Source organism: Hyperolius riggenbachi, chromosome 9 (genome assembly GCF_040937935.1).
Source record: "Hyperolius riggenbachi isolate aHypRig1 chromosome 9, aHypRig1.pri, whole genome shotgun sequence".
Classification (NCBI taxonomy): domain Eukaryota; kingdom Metazoa; phylum Chordata; class Amphibia; order Anura; family Hyperoliidae; genus Hyperolius; species Hyperolius riggenbachi.
This window is the reverse complement of record NC_090654.1, coordinates 16980637-17004111: the sequence shown is the minus strand read 5'-3', so window position 1 is coordinate 17004111 and position 23475 is coordinate 16980637. Positions and strand designations below refer to the sequence as shown.

The following is a 23475-nucleotide window of genomic DNA, read 5'->3' as shown; positions in this document are numbered from 1 at the left end:
TAGACCCCTATGCAATTAACTTTTCTTACGGGTTTTCACACAGGAGATATTTTCAAGATTTATCAATAAACCATCTTTTAACGTGAACCTGGGGTGAAAGTAAACGGATGAGATAAACAATTAATTATATCCTCCTACTCCTAAATATGACTTTTTTAAAAGACATCCCATGGTTTTATTTTCTACTTAAACATTTACAAATTAGAATGAATGTTTTGTCGTGGCAGCCTATCAAGTATCCCTAAATGAAAATACATGAACTATTGACCTTTTTCCTATCTCCCTCTGCTCTCAGAAGTTGTATTCCGCCAGGAAAACCTTTATGGATGTAATTTACTTATCAGTGATGTTTACTATATTCCTGACATGCTACAGACAAGACAGAAGCTGTCACTTCCATGCCTAGAAATTCACTCTTTCAGGCAGCAAAATAAAACAAGTAAAACAGCCTGGTTATTATATGTTTTGCACTGTACATTCACATCTTTATCTCACATGCCACCTTGGGTACACTTTAAGACCACAGCAAGCAAGAAAATTCTCAAGAAAATGTCATTACTTTTTGGCAATTTGTTTTGTTAATACTTTTAAATCGTTAGGTGCTAAAAAGTAATTTTGTAGAGAAGAGTAAAAAAATTATCTCCTAGGGGAAAACTCAGGAGAAAAGTTTTTTGAATGGGGTCCTAATCTTGTAGTCTCGCCATAGTTTATTTGTTGCATCTAATTTATTTATTTTTATCTGTGTATCTCATGTGTCCTTATCCGTTTAATCATCCCTCCTAGTAGCCATACGTCATTAACTTCTTCTCCTTAGTTTTCTCCAATTTGATATTTTCACACCTTGTCAGTAAAATGCTTTTTAAACTCCCAGCAAGCAAGAAAACATACAAAATAATTTTGATAGTACTTTTTCTACTATTTTTGATACTTTTTCAATTGTGAAATGTTAAAACATTACTTTAAAGAGAAGATGAAAAATGATCTAGGAGAAAAGTTTATTAGAAAAGTGAATTGCATATGGGCCAAGGTGAGAAAAAACAATCCCTATATATCATTCTTACTTCTGAAAGGATATCTGTCACTGCCTCATTTGGTGACAGAACTAAAGGTGGGCGTGGCAACAGCAACAATGAGCCCCCATAAGTCGTAGCTACTAATAAAGCACTAATAAGAATTTTAGCTATTAAGACCTGAGCATGCAAAAAAAAAGGAAAAAACAAAACAAAGAAACTAACAGATAAATAAGATAAATAAATAAAAAAGATAAATAACTAGGGTCTGCCAACCTTGTTTTAATTGTGTAACCTTATATCCAGTGTTTATATTGTGAAAATGTTGCATACAATTTGCATGATACTACATACTTAGTTAATTTTATGTGGCTCGCTACAGTAACGTCTTTTGTCTTTGTCCACAGTTTGTCACCTATCTTATTGCCTGATGAAGTGGTCTTTGCCTGCGAAACGCGTTGCATTTTTTGGGGTACCAATAATAAATGTATTTGTTTAATTCAGACAGTATTTTGAGTCTGCTTTCCGGAGATAAGTCCACCACTGCCTCCCAGCAAATTTTAAAATGTGTATTACCTTTCATCCTGCTGGCATTTGTTTTCTTACGATAAACTAACAAATAGCTCTATCTTGCAAATGTAAGTTATGCAACCCATTTTTTTGAATTTTCATAGCACTAAACTGTGTTTCCCGCATGTAGAACTGGTCTCTTTCACCTCTATGGGTGAATAAAGTTGTCATTTAGACTATGTATGTGGGTAATTGGATGCAAATGTCTTATACATTTAGTGTCAAAAGGTTTTATGAGACAGCATCAGAGAATGCAAACAAGACAAGACTTTAAAAAGAAACTCAAAAGGGAACCTAAGGTGAGAGGAATATGAAGGTTGCCTGGCTATCCTGCTAACCCTATGTCTCTAATACCGTTAAAGGGAACCAGAGACAAAGCACCCTCATGTATTTTACCATAAATATCAGTGGGAACATTAGAGAAAACACCTACCTTGCTCTCTGTTTCATTCTTCACTGCACAGCCTGCTTGTTATCAGCTCTGATAAAATCCCAGACTGAGCGTTCAGTCTGGCTTTGCTTAGGAATCATTATAGCTAAGTCTGTCTTCTCTGATGTCTTTTCAAGCCCAAGCCTGCCCCCTTGTGGCTCTGCTCAGGAATCATAGCTGAGTCATAGCAAAGCCAGACTGAATGCTCAGTCGGGGATTTTATCAGGGCTGATAACAAGCAGGCTGAACAGTGAAGAATGAAACAGAGATCAGGGTAGGTGTTTTCTCTAATGTTCCCACTAATATATATGGTAAAATACATGAGAGTGCCTCGTCTCTGGTTCACCTTAACCAAAGACCCTGAACAAGCATATGCAGATCAGGTGCTGAAATAAATATGGCAGCCTCCATATCATTCTCACTTAGGGTTCGCTTTAACAGTAAAGTGAATGTTCATACAGCATACATGCAATTTACTACCTACAACTTATGATGGTAGAAAATGATAGTAGTAGTTACAGACTATAGCAGCCACACGGAAATGAAAGAGGAGAAGTAATAGCAGCATCAAAATCATAGTTTAAAAAAACATTATTTAGAACAAACATCAAAAACATAGTTTAGAACAGTAAACCAATAAAACTTTTATTCAGGTAAAGGATTCAATTTAGATGCAAAATGTATTCCAGCGTTGGTGGGGGAAAAGTAAGTCCCCCTCATTAACCATTTCAGCCGCATGGACGAGAGCATCATGTCCACGGCAGGTGCTGCTGTAGCTGCAGGGATATAAGGCTCATGTCTGTGCAGTTTGCGGGGCTGTGCACACGATCTTGCAGGCAAAAGCCCGCAATCACAATAGTCTTTGCGACAGGGAGGATTGGTGGCAGGGAACAGAAGACCCCTGAGCCAATCTGTGCATGTCCGCTGAGAATGATCACTGTTTTTCTTCTCACAAGTGTGCTGCCTTGTGCTCATTCGTTCCTGCCGCACCCAACGCCGATTGATAGATCGATGAATGGGAACTTTGTTCCCATTCATTCGTCTCCGCTCAGGCCCCTTTGATTACTGGCATCAATGAGATGCGTGCGTAACTTCCGAAATGTAACAGCCACGTATTACTTCCTATTTAGCATACTTATTCTACGCGTATAGGAAATAATGTGTGAGGACATCTTGTGGACAAATAGTAATATTACACCTACAAACATTAGGGCAGAGTTCCTCAACCCTATCCTCAAGGCCCACTAACAGTACATGTTTTGCAGAAAACCACACACATGCACAGGTGAGGTAATTAGTGTCTCAGCAAAGCTGATTAACTACCTCTGTGGATTTCCACAAAACATGCACTGTTGGTGGGCCTTGAGGGCAGGGTTGGGGACCACTGCATAAGGGAATACATTTTTTTTACTATGTAAGTCAAGAGGGTATATTATTATTACATTTTGGGCTTATGATTATTAGTGATGGATGTAAAACTGAAAAAAGCACCTTTATTTCCAGATAAAACATTGTCACCATACATTGAACTAGCGATATAATTTAAAAATTTTTAAACATTGCAATAACCGGGACAAATGGGTAAATAAAATGTGTGGCTTTTATTCACAGAAAAATGTTTTATTTTAAAACTATAATGGCTGAAAACTGAGAAATAATAAATGTTTCATTTTTTTTCTTATTATTCCCATTAAAATGCATTATTCCCATTAAAATGTGATAAGAAGTAATAAAGTTATTGGGGAATGAAAGGGAGGAGCGCTGAAATGTGAAAATTCTTCTCGTCCACAACCCGTGGGCTGAAATGGTTAAAGTAGCACCGGTAAGTAATCAAGAGAAATAGAGAATGATCCAATTCACCTTTTCTCCATGGGCCTCAATTCACTAAGCTTTATCAGACACTTAAGTGAATTTTGAAGTTTGATACCTCATTGGTAAAATCCCATTTTTAATTCACTAAGGTGTTATAGATTTATTGAAAGTTTTATCGATAAAACATTCAACAAAACAGAAAAAAAAACTTTCGACAAAACCTTTTTTGGTACTTTTTCAAATGGATTGCAGAGAGGACCCTAGCATGTAAATTTAGGCCTGGAACACACTACAAAACGCTATCGCTAATTGTAATCACTAGTGTTTTTAATGAGAGGTTTGTAATCGATTTCATGAGCGATTGATGGCGATTTTGGTACCGTTCTTAAAAAGTGTCAGCTTTTAGCCAGCGAATGTGTAGCGATCAGCGATTAGCGTTTTTAATTCCGATTGGTCTTTTCAATTAATTTTAATTTTATTACAGTGTGCAGTAATGTAAAAACGCTAGCAAAATCGCTCTGTGTAGGTTTTGATGAGCAATTATGCCAGCGTTTATATACTCTACATTAGAGAAACGCTAACGCTAATTGATAAACGCTAAACGCTAAAAATGCTGCCTGTCCTGCATTTGTGATTTTGGTAATCGCAATCGCTCCAGTGGAATTTGGCCCATCCATTAACATTAGCTGAGCTGGCAGTTTGAATCGCTCCCTAAGCGCTCATAAAATCGCTCTAGTGGGTTCCAGCTCTTACTGTACATTGTATGCATCTTGGAACTGGTACAATCAAAAATCAGTTAGGTTGGCTGAATTCTATCATTGATTGTAAAGAATAATTACAATGTGATACCCACATTTTTCTTTGGTTAGAGATAGCCAATGAGATGTTAATAATTCCTGCTTGCATGCAATCTGTATAGTGCTTGCAATTCAGTATTGATGAGCTCAAATTTCACATTGTTGTCATGTCCAAGTGATAATTTTCAATTATACATTGGGAGTTCAGAGGGAGCTCATAGCATTGTGTTCACAATGTAGCTCTTGGCTGAGGAGCTTTAAAGAGTAACTGTTAGCCCCCAAAGTTAAATTTAAATCTGTACAGCAATGTTTTATTTAGTATTAGTGATCAAAAAAGCCAATGCGTTCTGCAAAAATCAGTATAATTTTGCTACTATGTAGCCTTTTGCCCACGCTAACGACGCAAAGCCGCATATCAGATACTGATGACATGCCTATGTTTGCCCTCTCCCCCTCTCCCCCCTCTCCCCCCCAGGACCAGGTGCCGATCTATTTGCACCACAAACAGCTGACCGCTCTGACACGGAGACAGAGCGGCAGCACTTCCAGCCGGAGCACCGCAGAGCAGCCGCCGCCGAGTCACATGTGAGAGAATCACATGTGAGAGATGCACGGCGGCGGCTGCTCTGCGGTGCTCCGGCTGGAAGTGCTGCCGCTCTGTCTCCGTGTCAGAGCGGTCAGCTGTTTGTGGTGCAAATAGATCGGCACCTGGTCCTGGGGGGGAGAGGGGGGAGAGGGGGAGAGGGCAAACATAGGCATGTCATCAGTATCTGATATGCGGCTTTGTGTCGTTAGCGTGGGCAAAAGGCTACATAGTAGCAAAATTATACTGATTTTTGCAGAACGCATTGGCTTTTTTGATCACTAATACTAAATAAAACATTGCTGTACAGATTTAAATTTCACTTTGGGGGCTAACAGTTACTCTTTAATAACAAAACAGGGCAAAATGAAGGCAAGAACTATGTAACTGAAGAGCTTGAAGGCAATTACTACATGATATGTAATGCGGACCCTACAAAGAACCACGAGCAAAAACAGACACAATAACACACTAAACACTAAACTAAGACACTGAGACTCATTTATTATTGTTAGTTTCTATTCATTTACTTCCACCAAATACTTTAAAATCAGCACTGTAACAACTGAAAGAGTCACTTCTGGATTGTGGCTGGTGAAATATTGACTTTTGTTGGCACCAGGCCATTGTTTTGTTCTTCCAAACCAGCAAAAAAATGCATATATCCAGACACATCATCTCAAGCTAGGACACTGAAATAATTATTGTTAGGGAGGTGCTAAAGGGGCTTTGGCCAGAAAATTAGCAAAAAACAGTTAACCCTTTGCACACTCACATGTAAATGTTCAAACAAACGCATTCGCAGGAATCAGTCATCCAGGAACCACTGCAAATCCTATAGCTAAGTTAAAAGTCGGGGTCTTAGTTACAAAAACAAAAGTTTGCTTTCCTAAAACAGAAAGAATTTGCGATAATTCAGGTTGGAGTGAGCTTGAGATGTCTCCCAGAGCAACACTGCTGAATTTATGCAAATTAACCATTGTACCCTTAGAAGCTAAACACACCTCCAGAACCGCTGGAATGCAATGATGTGTCAGCTTGTTAATTTGTACAGAGCCATAATAATCCAACATGCATACAGACTGTTTCGGATTGTTTGATCCTCATCAGTGAGGTACAGACTACCCAGCAAGCTCATGGTGACCCAGAACTCATTGGAGTGTGTAAGGGACTACAATGGTCCTAAAAGCCCCCTTACTAAGATATTAAGAAAAACAAAAGTTTGCTTTCCTAAAACAGAAAGAATTTGCGATAATTCAGGTTGGAGTGAGCTTGAGATGTCTCCCAGAGCAACACTGCTGAATTTATGCAAATTAACCATTGTACCCTTAGAAGCTAAACACACCTCCAGAACCGCTGGAATGCAATGATGTGTCAGCTTGTTAATTTATTTTGTACAGAGCCATAATAATCCAACATGCATACAGACTGTTTCGGATTGTTTGACCCTTATCAGTGCATGGCATGGACTAATTTGGCTCTATGGAGTAGGGCTTGTAAATCCGAGAGGCACAGACTAACCAGCAAGCTCATGGTGACCCAGAACTCATTGGAGTGTGTAAGGGACTACAATGGTCCTAAAAGCCCCCTTAGTAAGATGTTAAGAAAAACAAAAGTTTGCTTTCCTAAAACAGGAAAGCAAACTTTTGTTTTTCTTAACATCTTAGTAAGGGGGCTTTTAGGACCATTGTAGTCCCTTACACACTCCAATGAGTTCTGGGTCACGATGAGCTTGCTGGTTAGTCTGTGCCTCTTAGTTACAAAAGAATGCATTCCCTTGCGTAGTCACCTACACTGCGCAGAAGTACCCAGAGCGGTGATTGCATTTGTTTGAACATTTGCATGTGAGTGTGCAAAGGGTTAACTGTTTTTTGCTACCATAGCAGCAGTCTTCTGGTCTCTTCCTTAGATCCTTGATCCTTGCTGATGCAGCCTCCTTACCTCTGCCTACTTGTCCTTTCAGGTTTGGAGATGCTGTTTTTAAGACACAATTTAAAAAGTTGCTTAGACACCTTGGATAATGTTCATTAAAAAGTATCAATCCTTATGGTCTGTCTCTGTACAGACATATTCTTCGGCTACAGACCAAGTAGACTGAGCAATTCTATGAAGAGGGGGTGAGGGAGGATAAAGAGGAACCCCACCACAGGAGTTGGTCACGTATTTTTAAGAATTGGCTGATGGTTGAAGGGGAGGCCACTGATTAATATTTCAGGAAATTGAGCTCTAAGGTATGTATGTAGCTTTAGACCTGAAGGTGGCCATACATCATGTGACTTGATGGCCAAGTGACCATCCGATTCAATGATTACTATTGAATTGGATGAAAATTGGCACTACCACAATCATGTGCAATTGAGGAATGGACTGATTTTGAGTCAAAATTGGTCAAATGTATCATCGGATATGCTTGGAAATCTCAGGCCAACATGGGCGATCGGGTGCCTTGCGGTAACGTGGTGCAATAATCGTGAATTGCAAATGCGACAGAACCTCCGGGCCACTGTCCCTACAATTTTAATTTGCTTGAAACCTGCATGAGCAATTAATTTTTAGCATTATCGACCATCTCTAATTATACCATGTTTTTTGGTTAGTGTGCAGGTTGTATGGATCAATAATGTGACCAATAATAATGTGATCACTAATGTGATCGGTGCACCCACGATTGGCTGAAATTTTCCGTTTGGTCTAATCAATAATTTTGATAAATGCTTTGGTCAAAATATACCAAAATGACGATCCATTGCACCAGCTGGGGAATAGATATCTGACAGATCAAAACTACTGGGAATTGAATGGGAAAATCGATAAGTGTGCGGCCGGCTACCTTTAAGGATTAACTGATTTTATTCATAACACCTGCTGTATATGCAATGCTGCATTACTGATACATTCAGGACACTGTTCCCTTGTCAACAATGTTGCCATTAACCCCTTAGTAGCTTCAATAGAGTTATTTTGTTTAAGATAAGTGCACTGCTTAGGATCTCAGTGGGCAGAACTTGTTGTGCTGTAAATTCTCGGAATGCTTTGATGTCTCTCTGCTAGCAGAGTCTATAGAAACTGAAAGCAGAAGTCCTCTGTTATTGTCTCACACTGCCCCCTAGTGACAAGTGGTCAAAAATACACATTACAGCAGTATTCATTAGTAGCAAGTAAATGTTAGAAATAAGAAAAAAAACTGTGCTCAAATAAATTGGCCTGGAGAACGTACACGTCCCTAAATAAATTGGCTGCTAAAGGGTTAATGTGTGCTATAAAGTGTCAACTCCACATCCAGTAAAGTTTTTTTAAAGGAGTTGATCATTTTTCTTTCTGGTACATAAATAAAGTTCAGTGGGAGCACATTAGTAAATTATATTAGTCCAAAGACTATCCTAACTTATGGAAGACAATGAAAGACTATTATTATTAATATTATTATTATTATGTACATGCTCACCAATGAAATACTGCACTTTTTCTGCACTTTCCGCATTTTTTTCACTTTTTGCTGCACATTTTACCACATTTCTGGAAGTGAGGAAAAATCTTTTGAAGCGCCCCCCCCCCCCCCCAAAAAAAAATTTTTGGGAAAATTCCGACTACGGCATAGTACCAACAAAAATGTGCTTACCGCACATAGCTACCAGAATTGAGGCCATGTTGTTCAGTTGTCTTATGATCGATTTTCCAAAAATGTTTAACACAGATAACTTTCATCTTTTATAGTTTTCTAGCTCATTTATACAACACATCCAGTCAGATTTGTATAAAAAAAACCAGAAAAATCAATCTTTCTCAATTTCTTACACAGTTGATGATTTTTATTGAAGAAATGGGAAAAGAGATTGATTTGATTGCATCGTGTATGGCCACCTTAAGGCTTTCTTCACATCTAAAATCCAAATCGTTGACACCAGTGATTTTAGCTTTTTTGCACTTGTTTCCCACCTCCCGATGCTCCACTGCCACGATTTTGTACAAGGCGCTTTGTAAGGAATTTTACAGAATTTCGTTTTTTCACTTCCTGATGTAAGTCAGGGAGTGAACTCTTTCACCCGGAAATGAATAAATACAATGTGTTTATTCATAAAAATGCAAACACTATCGCCAGATAATCGCTGGATAAAGCAATTTGTGAGCATTTTACGCATTACCTATACCGTCCATTGTATCGAAGAGATCCGTCCGACTGCGGACAGCTAAGCTTGATAGAGGGGTGGTTGCCCTGAAACTTCACGTCGCCATGACAGGTGTCTTTTGCCAATAAAGAGCTAATATTTACTTATCTGATGGTGCCGGTTCATCTCTTCGATACTGCTGATGAGCCAGAGTGTGGCTGGCTCAACCGTGGCACATGAAGCTGAATCCTGAGAGGAGTGCTTCACTACGTCTATAAAATACCTTCCATTGTAGAAATATTGCCACAAAAATGGTACATGCAGCACTTTGCTGAACGGAAAGCAGATGCAACGCGCTGATATGAACTGATATGAACTATCCCATAAGGAATCATTGCACAAGCGATTTTCGGGCGATTTTAAAAAGTCCCGGCACTCAAAAAAAGCCCAAAACATCCTAGTTGTGAACAAGCCCTAAAAGGCTGAGACAAATGATGCAGTTTTCACGTCAGATTGACTCATCGTTTGGTACGGAGAACATTTATAATAAGTGTAATCTCAGTTTTTCCCATGAGCAACTTCAATAGTTATTTCGTTAAGTGCACTGCTTTTGAGCAGAACTCGTTGTGCTGTAAATTTTTGGAATGCTTTGATGTCTCTCTACTAGCACAAAATATAGAAACTGAAAGTCCTCTGTTATTGTCTCACACTGCCCCCTAGTGACACGTGGCCATAAACACACATTACAGCAGTATTAATTAGAAGCAAGTAAATGTAACAAATAAGAAATTAAAAAAGCGCTAAAATAAATTGGCCTGGAGCACTTGCAAGCCTCTAAATAAATTGGCTGCTAAAGGGGTAAATGTGCGCCATAAAGTGGCAGCTCCACATCCAGAAAAGTTTTTTAAAGGAGTTGATAATGTTTCCTTTTGTTAGATAAATAAAGTTCAGTGTGAGCACGTTAGAAAATTATTTTAGTATTTAGTATATTGGTACTGTAGTATTATAAAACAAATCATGTTGGTAGTGTTATTATTTTCTGAGATAAATCATATATATGTAGAATGCCAAAACATTTAAGCTGAACCCTCTGGGAACAGAGAGTATATAGAGTAACTTGCCTGGGAACGGCCCTTTAATGAAGATAAAGATTAACAGTTTAATATGATTTGTACATCTGTGCATGTTCCCTATAGGATAATATTGCTGGTAATGACTTAATTTACAATTAACAAATAGCAAAAAATATGGCATAAACTTACAATATGCTACAGACCTATTTAAATGCAGAAAGTAAAAGAGAGAGAGAGAGGCCGGCCTGGTGCAGCATTTTTTGAAGCGATCCGCAAACCGCTTCCACCTTGGAAACCGCTTGGCTAATGTATTTCAATGGGATGGTGCACACCAGCGGTTTGCGTTTTTTAGCAAACCGCAAACGTGAGTCCTGCAGCACTTTTAGACTTTTAGACTTATAAAAACTAAGACAAATAGACTAAAGAACAGTTTTTATCCTTCAGCCATTTCTATGTTAAATGCTGCTAAGTGGCCATGTTGATAAGGGGTGTGTGCATTGCAATTTATGTAAGAATGGAATGTTATGCTGTCTTTGCTTTTGCTGGAAAATTGCACTTAAGAATTTCGTTGTACAATTTCGGTTGTTACAATGACAATAAAGATTTTCTTCTTCTCCTTCTTTACTTTTGCGGTTTGCAGAAGCGTTTCTGCCTCAATGTAAAGCATAGGAAAGTGGAAAACTGCTCTGAAAAACGCTAGATCAGAGCGGTTTTCCAAGCGTTTTTGTTACAGTAGCTGTTCAGCAGGGATGCTCATCCAGATTCTGGATATCCGGGTAACCCGGATATCCGACCTTTTTTCAGCTATCCGGCCGGATTCGGATTCCGGATACCTAGGCCCAAATTTGGATAGCTATCTGTGGATATTTGACAGCATACCGCGGATATCCACGGATATCAGGCGGATATCCAGATCCGAATACTGTAACTAAGGAGATGACGTCTTGGAGCCAATCAGGGGGCTCCCAGCAAAAGCCCTAGCAACCAATCACAGAGGGGAACACTGGCCAGCCCCATCTGACCTTATTGAGCCAATCAGAGGCCTCCCAGCCTAAGCCCTGGCACCCAATCATAGAAAGGAACCCTGGTCAGCCTCCTGTATAATAAAGAGGGCTGCCATGATGAGACATATCGTCCTAGCTTGCTGAATGCTCACTGAGAGACATGCTCCAGTGCTGCTGGCCTAGCAAGTGCTTACACAGTGATAAACCTAAAGCTGTTCAGTGATTAACTCCTTCACTATCACTACACTATTGTTAAATCATTATTTAGCTTGATGTCATTGTGTGACAGTCAGAGTGTGTGCTGCAGGCAGCTGCTATGTGTCTGTGTGTGTGCTGTGCCATTGGCCTCAATTCACTAAGATCATGCTGGAGTTAATAAGGCAAGAGAAAACTTACCTCCGCACAGTAAGAGAGTTATCTTATCTCTTCATTCCTTAAGTTACCTCCTCTGTAGTTAATTTACCTCCTCTGTAGTTAATTTACCTCCTCTGTAGTTATTTTAACACGCAGTTAATAAACAGCCTGTCTTTAACTCTGGAGCAGAAAACAGAAACCCAGCTAGACCCGTATCAATTTGCATACATTGCAAATAGGTCGACCGACGACGCCATAAACATCTGTCTGGAGCTTGTCAACAACCACCTTGACAAACCAGATTCATACGCCAGGGTCCTCCTCCTCGACTTCAGCTCGGCTTTCAACACCATTAGACCCCATATACTACAAGAGAATCTGGCCGAGCTCGAGGTCCACCCCACACTCCAACTGTGGATCAATGACTTCCTCACAAACAGATCCCAGGTGGTAAAGCTGGGCTCCACCTCCTCGCAACCAAAGACCACTAACACGGGGGCCCCACAAGGCTGCGTCTTGTCACCATTCCTGTTCTCCCTGTACACGAACAATTGCAGATCCTCGGCAAGCTCTGTCAAGGTAATCAAATTTGCAGACGACGCCACCATAGTCGGCCTGATCTCCAACAACGACGAGCAGGCATACCGCCAGCAAGTGGACAGGATTTGCCACTGGTGCAGGGAGAACAAGCTGGTCCTCAACAATGCAAAAACCGTGGAGATTATCATTGACTTTAGGAAACATGCCTCCTCCCCAGCCCCACTGCACATTGGAGGAATGGCGGTGGAGGAAGTGCCCTGTGTCCGACTCCTGGGCACCACCATCTCCAACACCCTGAAGTGGAAGGCAAACGCTGTCTCCACCCAGAGGAAAGCCCAGCAGAGGCTCTACTTCCTCCGACAACTGACGAAGTTCGGCATGTCACAAAAACTCCTGACGAACTTCTATACAGCAACCATCGAATCCGTCCTCTGCTCTTCCATCCTTGTCTGGTATGCTGGCTCCACCGAAGGTGACAGACGCAAACTACAGAGGGTCATCAGGTCAGCGGAAAGGATCATCGGGAACACACTCCCTGCCCTAGACTTCCTCTATAATGCCAGACTACGCTCCAGAGCACTGAAGATTTCCAGAGATCCCTGCCACCCTGGCCACCAGTTTTTCAATCAGCTCCCCTTGGGGCGGAGGTATCTGAGGTACCGGTCCATTTCAACAAAGACCACGAGACATAAAAACAGCTTCTTCCCCTCGGCTGTAATTACACTGAACTCAATAAACTCTGCCATGCCCCCCCCCCCCCCCCCCGTAGACTGCCACCCCCCCTCACCCGTGACTTTCTGCTTGTAATCCACCTGACAGATGTGTTGGGAAAAGTAAAAGTAGTATGTCTATGTTTGGTTCCAGTTGTGTTTAGAAACTTTATGTATATGTTTTTGTGAAATGAAGTGATGCCACTAGGCTCTATGCCATGCTGTTCCTTATGTTTCTATGTACATGCCCTGTACTCTTGTGCCAACCCCAATTCCGGGCACGACCCAGTCGTGCTTGGCGAAATAAATGTGATTCTGATTCTGAGTTATTTAAAGGATTGAAGAGTTAACGTAAAGACAGAAGAGTTAACTTTAGGTTTGCCTGAGGTAAAATGTTTCCTGAATACTACATGCCTTATCACCATGGTGATCACTCTAGAAACGTTATTAAAGACAGAAGATAAGCTTAGTGAATTGAGGCCTATGTCAGCAATACAGCACCACCAGTGGTGGAAAAGGATTGATGGAAGAGACGTCATATCATGTGATCGGATGTGATTGGGATGCAGAAGGCGTGCCGAAAGTTCAGAGCCGCGGGCGGAAGAAGAGAAGAAGCCGTCCGGAACAGGTAACTGTAACCACTTCTTGACGCCTACTCATTTGGCTGTACTAGGCAACCAAACGAGATTGGCTGGCAGAGGTTTACAGTGCACGGCAGTTTAAAATGAAATATTTTGAATGAAATTGCTAACAAGCTAAAATGATAATTTTTTTTACAATCGTGGTATTTTAAAGCCCATTGAGATACAATCACTAACAGTCTGTAAAATTTACGTGTGCAGATATACATTTTACCCAATTTTACCATTGTGATACTGTTTAATGTCTGGTAAAATTTACGTGCGCTACCTGGGGACATCATTTTAACGAATGTTAGTGACTCACTAGCAGTGAATACACTCCAGTGTTTTACAGGCAGGGATGCTCAAATCCAAACTTTGGATGAATCCGGATAGTTGCTATCCGGATTTCATTCTGTCAATTGCAATCACCTGTGCGGGCTGGGTGGGGGGGTCAATCTTACCTCTCTGACGTTTTCTTAGGTCCATCCCTCGGCGCCTCCTATGTTGTGGTCATAGTGGCGGTCACATGACTACAAACACTCCCTTCTTCCGGGTTGAAGGAGGAAGTGTTTGTACTCACGCAAGGCGCGTGGACCGCATTGTGGGAGGCACTGAGGGACGGACCTAAGAAGACATCAGAGAGGTAATATTGACACCCCCCCCCCCCCCCGCCCAGCCCGCCCAGGTGATTGCAATTAACAGGATGAAATACGGATAGCAACTATCCAGATTCATCCAAAGTTTGGATTTGAGTATTCCTATTGACAGGCACCGTAACCCTTAGTCTTTGTTCACATGCAGAGCGATTTGTTTTTTTTTTACTTCCTGACGAAAGTCAGGAAGTAAACCATTTGACCCGGAAAAGAATAAATACAATGTATGCACGAACGCAATCCCCCACAAAGTGATTTTGTGAGTGCTTTTCCTATAGCTTCCATTGTAATAAAATCACCCTAAAAATGGTACATTCAGCGCTTTGCTGAGCGGAAAGCTGGCGAAACGCTCAGCTATGAACTATCCCATAAGGATTCATCGCACTAGCGATTGTAGGGCATTTTTTAAAATCGCCAGTGCTCAAAAAAGCCGCAAAACGCCCTAGGTGTGTACGAGCCCTCATTGCTAGTAACACAGAACCTATTTATTAACAAAAATAAGAATGATTGTGACCCGAGTGAAACAAATAAGCACTTTTATATTTGCTGAATTGCTGTCTGCCGGGCCAGATTGAGGACTCTGCGTTGGTTGGATTATATTCAAGCTTATGTCGCGCAATACTCCAGTAATTAAAACTTGCTGCCAGGAAGTTAAATTGCATATTTTGGCTTGCTTGCACTCTAATGCCTGATCTCATTGTAACATATAGCAAGCGTCGTAGCACAAAAAAGTCCTCTGCAGCTGCTGTCTACAGCCCTGGAAAAGTCCTTCAAGCTTGTAAATTTGCCTGGCTCCGACTCTGAGCACTGTGATTGCTACAGTGCATGAACCTCATCATATATTTTCATGGCAGTTAGTGAACTAGAAGAGATGGCACGGGGAGGGAGCGCCATGGTCGACGAGTGTTTTCAGCAAACGGATGAAAGAAAACAGCTTACGAGTTTAATCAAACAGAGCCAAGAGAGGCTTTAGCGTATGGTAATACATATCTAAAACCATGGGTGTCCTGGGATTTAATCCCCAAAACATAAATTACTCCAGCTGAATTCTTTTTTTTTTCAGTAATTTAATGTAAAAGCAGAGGTTATGTGCTTGATACAGTATGGCAATTTTGCTCTTAAATCAAGCGGTTTCTTGGATAATTTTTAATGCCTTTTAATTGTTAACCGCACTTGCATCAGTGCTAATGTGGGTTTGCTTTTCAAATGATTATTAACGAAACTCTTTAATCATTCCTCTGCTTAATTGGATGTCGTACATTTTTGCACCTGGTTATTTTGATTAGAATGTTTTTTTTTTTAATTCAGAAAAAAAGTTGTTGCGTGAGATTGAGGAAAAGTTCAGTCTCTCTGATTAAATAGTTTACGAAATGCAATGAGACAGAAATGAGGAAGGCATTAGTGGTGGGCAGAAATTAAGACTATCAAAATTACACATTGCAATTTGCAATTACGCATCATAATCGTAATGCGAAATTTGCGGATTATGCGTAAAAAAAAAAGTCTCATGGAAACTTAATTGCTAACTGCAATTACGCATGTTAGCATCATCCATGCAAAATTTCATTTGCTGCGTCTATGCAATTTTTTGGAGCATACGAATGCATGTTTTGCATTGACTATTTACAGGATTTTCTCAAAAAATTAGCATATTGTGATAAAGTTCATTATTTTCTGTAATGTACTGATAAACATTAGACTTTCATATATTTTAGATTCAAATACACACAACTGAAGTAGTTCAAGCCTTTTATTGTTTTAATATTGATGATTATGGCATACAGCTCATGAAAACCCAAAATTCCTATCTCAAAAAATTAGCATATTTCATCCGACCAATAAAAGAAAAGTGTTTTTAAAACAGAAAAAGTCAACCTTCAAATAATTATGTTCGGTTATGCACTCAATACTTGGTCGGGAATCCTTTTGCAGAAATGACTGCTTCAATGCGGCGTGGCATGGAGGCAATCAGCCTGTGGCACTGCTCAGGTGTTATGGAGGCCCAGGATGCTTCGATAATGGCCTTAAGCTCATCCAGAGTGTTGGGTCTTGCGTCTCTCAACTTTCTCTTCACAATATCTCACAGATTCTCTATGGGGTTCAGGTCAGGAGAGTTGGCAGGCCAATTGAGCACAGTAATACCATGGTCAGTAAACCATTTACCAGTGGTTTTGGCACTGTGAGCAGGTGCCAGGTTCGTGCGGAAAAATGAAATCTTCATCTCCATAAAGCTTTTCAGCAGATGGAAGCATGAAGTGCTCCAAAATCTCCTGATAGCTAGCTGCATTTACCCTGCCCTTGATAAAACACAGTGGACCAACACCAGCAGCTGACATGGCACCCCAGACCATTACTGGCTGTGGGTACTTGACACTGGACTTGAGGCATTTTGGAATTTCCCTCTCCCCAGTCTTCCTCCAGACTCTGGCACCTTGATTTCTGAATGACATGTAAAAGTTGCTTTCATCCGAAAAAAGTACTTTGGATCACTGAGCAACAGTCCAGTGCTGCTTCTCTGTAGCCCAGGTCAGGCGCTTCTGCCGTTGTTTCTGGTTCAAAAGTGGGTTCATCCTTCCATCTGCTGAAAAGCTTTATGGAGATGAAGATTTCATTTTTCAGCACGACCTGGCACCTGCTCACAGTGCCAAAACCACTGGTTAATGGTTTACTGACCATGGTATTACTGTGCCCAATTGGCCTGCCAACTCTCCTGACCTGAACCCCATAGAGAATCTGTGGGATAATGTGAAGAGAAAGTTGAGAGACGCAAGACCCAACACTCTGGATGAGCTTAAGGCCGCTATCGAAGCATCCTGGGCATCCATAACACCTGAGCAGTGCCACAGGCTGATTGCCTCCATGCCACGCCGCATTGAAGCAGTCATTTCTGCAAAAGGATTCCCGACCAAGTATTGAGTGCATAACTGAACATAATTATTTGAAGGTTGACTTTTTTTGTTTTAAAAACACTTTTCTTTTATTGGTCGGATGAAATATGCTAATTTTTTGAGATAGGAAATTTGGGTTTTCATGAGCTGTATGCCAAAATCATCAATATTAAAACAATAAAAGGCTTGAACTACTTCAGTTGTGTATATTTGAATCTAAAATATATGAAAGTCTAATGTTCATCAGTACATTACAGAAAATAATGAACTTTATCACAATATGCAAATTTTTTGAGAAGATCCTGTATATGATACCCATGGATTATTACACTGGTGATGAAGGCAATTTTTTTTTCTGCATATTAATGTATTTTTCGCATTGAATATTAAAAGCACATGTACAGCACACTGTTAAATATGCAATTTTTTTTACACAGGTACGCGTAAAATTACGCATAATTGTGTAATTACGGGCGTAATTATGATTCACAAACGTAGTATGTTGTACGTAACATAATCGCAATTACACAATGCGTAAATGCAAAAAAAAAATAAGCAAAATTTTGCGTAATCGTAAGTGATCAATTACGAGCCCCACTATTTTACAAGCAGCCCACGCCAATTTTACTGGTATATGTGTTATTTTTTTCTGCGTTTTAGAACTAATAATGTGTCATTTTCCTATCCCTATCTAACCTATCTTATATAAAATTCCCTATGCCACACCCAAACCTTGACATTTCCTCTCCACATAAACTTCTGCTCTAACCTCTCCCAGTGTAAAGGTGACCATTAGCTGCAGGGGCAGACTTACCATGAAGCCACATAAATCCTGTGATTCAGGCGGTAAAATCTAGGGGGCAGCTTTTGGATAAACAGTTTGGGCCACCTGGTGCCTGCCTCCTCTCCGCTCTCACGCCTTCCTTACTGGCCCACACACTACCCCCTCACCCATGCATTTCTGAATCCCCATTCTCAATTCAATTGGTGGCCCTTACCTATAATATAATAAGCAGGTGAGGTGTCGATATTTGCCTTTTATCGAGGCATGCTACAGTACAACTCCATGACTGGTGGGAGATCACCATGGCCAATCAGAGGGAAAGCTTTGGCATGCGGCCAATCAGGTAAGAGTGCTAGCACCAGATTAGCCAATCACAGGCGCCTGCTGCTCCTTTTGCTAACTGGTGCCGATGGTCTCACAAGCAGATGTCACTGTTCAATCAGTAGCAGTGACATCTGATATGTCACTGATACTGATCAAGTGCCCAATGATGGTGCCATAGTCCCACTCGTGAAACCATCTGCACCAGTTAGCGAAAGGAGCTGTGATTGGCAGGTCTGGTGCCAGAACCCTCACCTGATTGGTTGTGTGCCAGATCATCCTCTCTGATTGGCTATGGTGATCGGGTTTATATGAGGGGCATATACAGTATGACAGATATCAGGTATATATGATGAGGGGTATTTGTATTACCATTTCCTAGGGGAGGGGGCAGGACGAGATGTATCCTCCAAAGTTTGCCTCAGGCAGTAAAAAGTTTAGAACTGGCCCTGATTAGCTGATTAGCAGTATAATATTTTCATCTGATGCAATCATTTGATTAGATTTGCAGGATTCAAAGTAATAGGTAACTACCAATTGTTTCCATAAACCGGACAATTAAGGTTCTTTGAACCATATCCTATTCACTTTTCTCCTGAGTTTTCTCCGGGGAGATATTTTCAAATTTTTTTAATAAAATATCTCTGAAGTTCCCATAATTATAGAAAACACTCTAAATGCATTTGGTATTACATTTGTACCTACTTTTTGGTACTTTTCCTATTTTTAGTTGCCGATTTTTTTTATATAAGATGGAAAATTTTCTCCTCAGAGAAATCTCAGAAGAAAAGAATAAGTGGATAAGGGGCTTTTTCCCTTCAGATGCAATCGCAAAATCCAACATTCTGATTGAATTCCGATTGTTTTATTCCAATTGACCATAGAATCATTTTACATCGGTCTTCTGTACAATTTGATTGAAAAAAATCTAATTGAAGAAAGATCACAAAAATATTGTGCCGTTAATGGCCTCCTTGACTCTAACCTCCCTCTCTACCATTAACCTCTTCCTCATGCCAAACTCTAACCACTTTCCTTAAAGTGGACCTGAACTCTTGTGCAGGATGGAAGGAAAACAGAGAGAAATGCACCCTGTATGTATTTAGAGAGTTCAGCCTGTCTAATTCCCCCCTCATCTGTGACTAATCACAAGTGTAATTTGATCTCTCAGCAGAGCAGCCAATTTGTAAACACAGGATGTTAACCCTATGTCTGCTTCTGTGAAAGCAGGAAGTAGACACACTGAAGATTTATTGCAGGATTTCTATCAGCTGTAACAAAGAAATCTATTTCTGTAAAGGTCATTATGCTGTTGCTTATATTTTAGAGCAGAGAGGAAGTTCTGAGTTCAAGTCCGCTTTAACAACTGAATCTAACCTCCCCTACCTCACCCACACAGCCCTCCTAGCTCATATTTGACACTAGCCATTGACTCCAGCCAAGACTACCCTTCTATTGTTTTCAGTGGCTGTTGGCCTTCACTATAAATTGGACATTTGTGCCCATTCTAAACACCCCAGCCATAATATGCTCCCCATACCCAGCTCTGGCTAGTGGCTATGTGTAATCCATAGTTACATAGTTATTTGTGTTGAAAAAAGACATACGTCCATCGAGTTCAACCAGAAAATAAGTACAACGCCAGCCTACTCCCTCACATATCCCTGTTGATCCAGAGGAAGGCGAAAAACCCCCACAAGGCATGGTCCAATTAGCCCCAAAAGGGAAAAAAATTTGTACCCGACTCCAGATGGCAATCGGATAAAATCCCTGGATCAACATCATTAGGCATTACCTAGTAATTGTAGCCATGGATGTCTTTCAACGCAAGGAAAGCATCTAAGCGTCCTTTAAATGCAGATATAGAATTTGCCATAACTACTTCCTGTGGCAATGCATTCCACATCTTAATCACTCTTACTGTAAAGAACCCTTTCCTAAATAAATGGCTAAAACGTTTTTCCTCCATGCGCAGATCCAAGCCCTTCATCAAAAACAAACAGCCATTGTTGCCATAACTGTGCCGGAGTGAATTGCTTTGAAAAAAAACAAGGTTAAGCCCCATCTACACCATACAATTTTTTGTCTGATTTGATTCATTGATTAAATTCGATTCAATCCAACATGTCCGATCGGGATTCGATTCAATTTGCCATTGTAACCATGGATGTCTTTCATCGCATTGATTCGATTCGATTCAATTTGCCATTGTATTGCAATGGCAAATTGAATCGAATTGAATCCCGATCAGACATGTTGGACTGAATCGAATCGAATCAATGAATCAAATCGAATCAGACAAAAAATGGTATGGTGTAGATGGTGCTTAAAAGAAATATACATTTCCTTGCAACTTAGTGAGATAAATGATGGCTATCATGTGGATTCTACAGGCAAGCCGTAGGGAGGCTCATATGGATTCCACAGAATTGAAATTTCCGCATTTCCAATTGGAAATTGGTATTTCCAATCAAAATTCAGAAATCGGGAAATGGAAATCGGAATTCCGTGGAAATCCAATTTACCGCAACTCGGTAATTTTAGCCCAAGCACAGAACTCAGAAGCATTGGACCAATTAAGGGATGTAGAATTTTCCTACAAAAATCGGTTCACCGCGGTAATTTTAGACCAATCACAAGACTGATGTTCCGTTGTTCCGATTTCCGTGTTTCCGATTTCTGATTTTTCTCATTTCATTTTCTACAATCTCCGATGCAACAAATGACTACTAAAATACTCCTTGAAAATATGAAATCCGAAAAAAAAAATCAGAAATCAGAAAATCGAGAATCAGAAAAATGGAATATGGAAAAAAGGAAATTACCACTGGTGGAAAGCGGAATTGCCGCGGGATCAGAAATGGTTGTTGCTGACCATCCCTAGCAAGCAGACCGATATTTCCGGAGCAAGTGGATCAGTAAATACATCGGATCCCTGTTGTTTTAGTCCTAGTTGACATGTCTGTCCAAAATTTGATAGGTCATTTAGAAAAGCATGAGTCCTACCCCTAGAATACATATACATGTATGCACACGCCTACATGCACACACGTGCACGCAAAGACACACACTCACTCGAACGCATGCACACATGCATCTAACTGGCCTTTAACCTCCTTGGCGGTAATCCCGAGCTAGGGTCAGGGTGGAAAGCCGCAGCTAAGAGCGGTAATCCCGACCTCTGCTCGAGGTAGTCGCCGGAGGCTGTGTCCAGAGTATAGCAGGCGGTTTTGTATACCTCCCGGGGGATCCTGACGTCGGCCGCCATTCTTGTTTTCCTCCGTGGGCTCTGCTTCCTGCTGGTGAGGCAATTTCCCTTTACAGTTGCAGCTCCACCCGGAGGATGGAGCCATAACTGCAGCACTGGAGCCAGGGAGGTGAGTGGTTGTAGAAATGCTGCAGATTTCTCTGGCAGCATAATTTTTTCCAGGTTTCAGGGTCTAAAAGAGTGCAAAAAAATTGCACCACTTTTAGACCCTAAAATCCAGAAAGAATCATAACGCCAAGGGGGTTAATAAAGTCAGAAAAAATGATAATCTGATAACAGAGAGGAATAAGTCATCCTCCACACAAAACATATCACAAAAAATCACTACGGTGCCTCACTAGTAAATGATTCATATTGCTTGTGATTTTTGAGAACCAGTCTAAAGAATATTAACAAACTACTCCATAAGTCCTGCTAGTGCCTGTCTCAAATCCATTTCTGATAGACTGACCTCTCTTTGGGGTCCTAGGCAAGCAACAAATGTGGGCCCACCAATGATGGCCATTTTAGGTAAGGTTTGTGGGAGCCTTAAAAGGGCACTGTAGGGGGGTCGGGGGAAAATGAGTTGAACTTACCCGGGGCTTCTACTGGTCCCCCGCAGACATCCTGTGCCAGCGCAGCCACTCACCGATGCTCCGACCCTGCCTTCGGTTCACTTCTGGAATTTCAGACTTTAAAGTCTGAAAACCACTGCGCCTGCGTTGCCGTGTCCTTGATCCCGCTGATGTCACCAGAAGCATACTGCACAGGCCCAAATTGGTCTGTGTCTGCGCAGTACACTCCTGGTGACATCAGCGGGATTGAGGACATGAAAACGCAGGCACAGTGGTTTTTAGACTTTAAAGTCTGAAATTCCAGAAGTGAACTGGAGGCGGGGCTGGAGCATCGGTGAGAGGCTGCGCGGGCACAGGATGTCTGCGGGGGACCGTTAGAAGCCCCGGGTAAGTTCAACTCATTTTCCCCCGACCCCTACAGTATCCCTTTAAATAAATTAGGCCTCTGGACTCTCTCCAGGTGCTAAGCACTTGCCTAAATTGCCTTGTGGATGATCCGGATCTGCCTGGAGGTCTTCTATGTCGCATCTCAAGGGCATCCTTTTAAAGTGTACTTGATGTGACATGATGAGATAAGCATGTGTATGTACAGTACAAAACATATTAATACCAAAGTATTTTTTTTTCTTTTCCTGTCTGAAAGATTAAACCTGCAGGCATGCAAGTGACAGCTTCTTTCTTGTCGGATCCTTCTTAGATTATAGCGTGACACTCACCTACCATTGAATAACAGCCATAAAATTCTCCCCTAGCAGAGAACAACTTCTAAGTGCAGGAGATAGATAAAAAAGGTAAATAGTTCATGTATTTTAGCTCTGGGACACTTGTTTATTTCATCAGTTTATTTTCACTTTAAGTTCACTTTAAACAGAAAAAATTATGTATCTGTAACTGATTGCAAATGATAAATAAGTGGCAAAAAATACAAAGGGCTTGATTCACTAAGAAAAATAGCATGCCTTATCAAAGTTAGCACACCTTATCAAAGTTAACACGCCATATCAGAGTAGCATAGCGAGCGCTACGAATGTATGGCAATGAGGAGAGCTCCACTCGTCCCGCCCTGAGCCCCTGCGGGTTCGTAGTACTCGCTGAGCTACTCTGATAAGGCGTGTTAACTTTGATGAGGCATGTTAACTTTGATAAGGTGTATTAACTTTGATAAGGCATGCTATTTTTCATAGTGAATCAAGCCTCGAGAACCATAGGAACCATCGGTGTCCACTAAAACAGGTAACAAGATCTTATTGACCTCTTGAGGACCAGTGTTTATACTTCCCAGTGGCCAGGCCATATTTTTTACAATTCATCATTTCTTTTTTTTCTATTTTAACGATTTATTGCTCAGTTATACAACTTAGCACCCAAATTAATTTTACCTCCTTTCCTTGCAAC

General features: G+C 40.9%; 1 protein-coding gene across 2 annotated transcripts in view; it reads right to left on the bottom strand.

Moving 5' to 3' along the window:
- CACNA1I (calcium voltage-gated channel subunit alpha1 I) overlaps positions 1-23475 on the bottom strand; it is a 614989-nt gene that overhangs the window by 192902 nt on the left and 398612 nt on the right. The window lies entirely within an intron of this gene.